Genomic DNA, 5618 nt, shown 5'->3' with positions numbered 1-5618 from the left:
AGTCTCTGCTGTAAACTGCCAAGTAGAGTTCAAAACTCAATCTTATAAATTGTAAGGTTGCATTGTCAAAAAGTTAAATGTAGTGACGTGGTGATCCGGAAGAGCTAGCTGGCATCCATTTTCAAAGTCCAGTTGCACTAATAAAATCCATCTGGCTCCTGGATGCAGCTTGGCATCTATTAATGGAGGTCATCCATTCAATTTCAATACCTTTATTTGTCCCTCAGTGCCTCTATGCCCACCTCAGAAAGATAACCCACTCCTACTTGAAAAGAGACCAGAGTGGAATATGGGAGACAATCATGAATTAAGTTATATTCATGGTTATCATGAGATTTGCTGTAGTAATAGAAAAAGTAGGATATTTTATAGAGTCACAGATGTAGAGAACAAATTTATGACTACCAAAGGCAGGAGTGTGGGTTGAGTTGGGGGATTGGGATTGACAAATATACACTACGATACATAAAGTGGATGGCTAATATGAGAGCCTGCTGTATAGCACAGGGAACTCTGCTCAAAGTTATGTGGTGACCTGGGTGGGAGGGAAATCTGGAAAGAAGTAGATGTATATACATGTGGCTGGTTCACTTTGCTGTGCAGTGGGAGCTAGCATGGCGCTGTCAAGCAATTATACTCCAATAAAAATTAACTTAAAAAGTAAAATATTTTAACTGCTTTATTTTCATATTATGTACTATTTATTCAATGTGGGTGAATATTAATTTTTCTGTTATATATTAAAATATACATGGCTACTATATCCATTTATGCCAGTGTTGTATTTGGTTTATTGGTTTTGACAGGGCAAGGACTCCTCCATTATTTTTGGTTTATATAGCTGATTAGAGACTGCCCTTAAGTAATGGTGGCAATGCTTTCCAGTGCTGTCAAGATGGCTCTTAAGAAATAAGACTGTTCCTTTCTCACAGTGGGTGTCAGAGGCTACAGTTTAAAAGATATCTGTAGTTTTATAATGTTTATAGGATATTTGGAGTAAGACTATCTTATCCCCCAGTCACCAAAACAAGATTTGCCAAGTTTATTAAGATGCTTTTCATCACCTAGCTGGTCACATGGGTCAGAACAGAACAGAAGCAAATCAACCCCATGCTGTAACAGGGAAACCCCTGTAGATGTCCAGAGACAAGAAGATGCCTAATATGCTGGTCTACATTTTTGAGGTAAGATAACTAGATCTCCAGTTTTATTTTATAAGCCCCAATACATTCTCAGGAATACTGGAGTGGGTTGTCACTTTCCTCCTCCAGGGGATCTTCCCGACCCAGGGACTGAACCTGCATCTCCTGCATTGGCAAGTGGATTCTTCACCACTGCACCACCTGGTGCTGGTGCCGGTCAGCTCTTGCAGTGAAGTTGGGCACTCATTTCACTCTCCTTCTCCCAGAAGGATGGTGCCTCTCTCTGCCCTGGGCCACTCGGGATTGGGCCAGGAGAGATAGGCGTAGTGAGAATCTATGCTTCCTTCCTCAGTGCATCTTTTCCTATTTCTGTGCTTCAGAAATTACTACCCAGAAGTGGTATCCCTCACCCAGAATCCTTTACTCTTGAGAAAGTAGTCTTGTTCACAGCTGTTCAAATGGATGTTTCTGGGCTGAAGGGGAATGAGCCCTAGAAATTCCTATACTAATGTCACTTGACAAATGAATTTTCTTTTCCATTTTCATGACAATGAATCAGTAAATTCTAAGGAGTGGAGACCCACATTTCATTCTTCTTTTCATGTTCCATAGCATTATTTCATGCCTATTTGTTGCTGTTGTTTAAAGTCCTTATTGAATTTGTTACAATATTGCTCCTGTTTTATGTTTTGGTTTTTTGGCTGTGAGGCATGCGGGATCTTACTCCCCAACCAGGGATTGAACCCACACCCCTGCATTGGAAAGCAAAGTCTTTAACCACTGGACCACCAGGGAAGTCCCTTTATTTGTTGTTGATAAAGTTGTATATGACATCCCCAGCATGCAGTATTTACCTTCCATACCAACTTTGCATCATTGATTATTTCTATGATAAAGCAGGCACATAAGTAGCAATAGATATGATTTATATTAAATCACTTTGAAAACATCAAATACAAGCTCATATTATCACTAGAATGGAACTCCAAGTTTTGAGCAAAGGAAATTATTGCAAGAACTCTGGATACAGTCATCATAATAAAACTTTAAAGTTATCTTATGAGACCTGAGGGAAGCAGTTTGAAAATGGGCAAGTTGAAAATACCCAGAGCTAAGAGCAAATAGGTGGAGTACTCTTTAGTGAGGCCTACCTGAGGAGGTAAGGGCAGGTCAAAGGCTATAAGTCTACTCAGGCTTTAATAGCTTTTGTTTTCCACTGACATAGCTCTACTTTTAGGGCCTCATTTTCCTTCAAGCATTTAGCACTCTTATGTTGCTCCAGATCTCTCCTAATAGAGAGAAAATCTATGTTATTAACTCAAGCACACTGATAAATAGGCAGACACTGACCCATTCATTCTTTATGTATTCATTCATTCAAAAATATGTATTAAGTACCTACTATGTAAGACACTGTGCTAGGCTCAGGGTAGTTCCCCTCTCACAAAGGAATCTACCAATACCTGCCTATTAAAATTTTATCCATAGTTCAAGGTTATGTGAAATGCTTTCCTAATTCTCCCAACAATGAATTTCTTCTGAGTACCCAAATACCTCTCTTTTCTTTGATTTATAACTTGGTAAACTCTCTTTGGCTCCCCTACAAGATTCCAACACAGAAAACATCATGAACAAAGTCACAGCGGCAGACTTATGCATTGGATGGCTGTGGGAAGATGAATAGACCATTTGGGCTGCAGCAGAGGCAGGGAGTAAAAGAGGATATTTGCAAAGGATTCAGGTCAGCATCCTCACAAGAGCTTTGAACAAAGCTTTGAAGATTAGTAGTTTTGCAATAATCAAATTTAATAGATGGTAGGTGCTCCAAAGAGAGGCAATGACAAGGGCTTGCAGTTAGGAAAATAAATAGGACATAATTAAGGAAGATCAAATAATCCTGTTTGGCTGGAAAGAAAGGTATACACGTAAGGGAGTAACAGAAAATGAGCTCAGAGAATAGGAGGAGGTTCCAATGTGGACAATTTTGAAATTTTGGCTGGAGATTTGGAGGCTAATTCGGGTAGCATCACTTAGGGGCACAGAAAAGAATCTCCCCTCATGATCTCTTGTGACCTAAGGCATCAGTGGTATCTCTGGGAACATAAATGGATTTGAGTGGTGGCAGTATGAAGTCAATGTAAATAGAGATGAAAACTGTGAGCCTGATGCCATTAGATATCTATTAGCACTAGATCTAGGGAGTACTCCTTGTAACATAAGGCAGTTTTATGAACAATAGGCGGAAGTACATTGTTACACAGCAGGAAGTATGCATATGGGACCTCTTATTGCAAGATGATACACAAAGAAACAGAAAATAAACAGAGACTCATGAGTGACAGATCTGTAACAGGTAGCTGGATTCTGAAAGTGGCATTGCAGGGGAACAGAATATGTCACTTTGGCAGCAGTACAAGAAGGATACTCTGATCCTCCTTGGTCTCCCTGAAAGCATATGAAGGTACCTTCCCTATAACAGGAGGGTAGAAGGTTTATTGTCAGAGATAGGAAACTGCCTGAGAAGGCTCTGTAAACAAACTTTGTTACTTTCTCACTAATTTATTATTCCAATCCCAAACTTCACCTTGTCAATTCTTCACAAATTTATTGTTTTCTTTGTCTAAAAAGTATAAAAGTTGTCTGCTTTTGTCACTTTCTTTAAGCCTCATATCTTTGCGGATCCCATACATGTAAAACTAAATTAAATTTGTTTTTCTCTTGTTAATCTGTCTTGAAAAGTGAAAGTTTAGTCACTCAGTTGTGTCTGACTCTATAGTCTGCAAGGCTTCTCTGTCCATGGGATTCTTCAGGCAGGAATACTGGAGTGGGTTGCCATTTCCTTCTCCAGTGGATCTTTCTGACCCAGGGATCAAACCCAGGTCTCCTGCATTGTAGGCAGATCCTTTATTACCTGAGCCACCAGGGAAGCCTGTTAATCTGTCTTATGTCAATGTAATTATTAGACCAGCCATAGTACCTAGAAGGGAAGAAGAGGAAAGTTTTCCTTCCCAACAGCATAAGACAGACGGCCACCATATTTTCCCACAAAAACTCACAGCATCATTCTGCTATGGAAAACAGTATGGAAGTTCCTCAAAAAATTAAAAATAGAACTACCATATGATCCAGTAATTTTATTTCTGGGTATATGTAAAAAAAGAATTGAAAATAAGATCTTGATGAACTATTTGCACTCTCACATTCATTGCAGTATTAGTTATAATAGTCAAAAAGTGGAAGCAACCCAAATGTCCACTGAAAAATTAGTGGATAGAGAAAATGTTGTATATAAAACATTATTCAGCCTTAAAAAAGAAAGAAATCTTATCATATGCCACAATATAGATGAAGCTTGAAGACATCATGTTAAGTGAAACAAGCCCATAAAAAAAAGACAAATACTGCATGATTCAAAAAATACTGCATTAGAAACAAAAAATAGAATGGTGGTTGTCAGGGAGTAAAGAAATAAGGGAATGGGGAGTTGCTATTTAACAGATATAGTTTCAGTTTTGCACAATAAAAATGTTCTAAGGATGTGTTGCCCAACAAATCATATAGTTAACACAAGTGTACACTTAAAAATGGTCAAGATGGTAAATTTTGTTGTGTTTTTAATTACAAAATAATAACAACAAAATACATGAGGAAAGGGATATTATTGAAAGACCAGTGTTGAAAATGCCATAAATTAGTTCCTAAGAAAATTAGTTCCCTGTATGGTTTCACATACATGTGAATTCTAAAGTATCAACCAAACAAACAAACAAAACCAAGCTCATCGATACAGAGAATGGATTGGTGACTGCCAGAGGGCAGGGAGTAGAAAGTGGGTAAAAAGGGTGAAGGGGATCAAAAGGTACAAACTTTTCAGTTACAAAATAAATGTCATGGCTATATAATGTACAGCATGGTGACTATAGTTAGTAATACTGTACTACGTATTTGAAAGTGGCTTAGAGAGTAGATTTAATGGGCCAAATGGGACCCCTTACATGTCCCCAACATTAAAAGTCAAACAAGTTTGCTCTATTTACCTCAGTTTTCAGTTATATACTTATTGAGTGCAGCACTCAATATGCCAGCAAATTTGGAAAACTCAGCAGTGACCACAGGACTGGAAAAGGTTTCATTCCAATCCCAAAGAAATGCAATGCCAAAGATTGCTCAAACTACCACACAATTGTACTCATCTCACACGCTAGCAAAGTAATGCTCAAAATTCTCCAAGTGAGGCTTCAACAGTACGTGAATTGTGAACTTCCAGATGTTCAAGCTGGGTTTAGAAAAGGCAGAGGAACTAGAGATCAAATTGCCAACATCCATTGGATCATTGAAAAAGCAAGAGAGTTCCAGAAAAACATCTACTTCTGCTTTATTGACTATACCAAAGCCTTTGTGTGGATCACAACAAACTGTGGAAAATTCTTCAAAGAGATGGGAATACCAGACCACCTGACCTGCCTCCTGAGAAAT

Source organism: Odocoileus virginianus, unplaced genomic scaffold (genome assembly GCF_023699985.2).
Source record: "Odocoileus virginianus isolate 20LAN1187 ecotype Illinois unplaced genomic scaffold, Ovbor_1.2 Unplaced_Scaffold_1, whole genome shotgun sequence".
NCBI lineage: Eukaryota > Metazoa > Chordata > Mammalia > Artiodactyla > Cervidae > Odocoileus > Odocoileus virginianus.
This window is presented reverse-complemented; position numbering follows the sequence as displayed.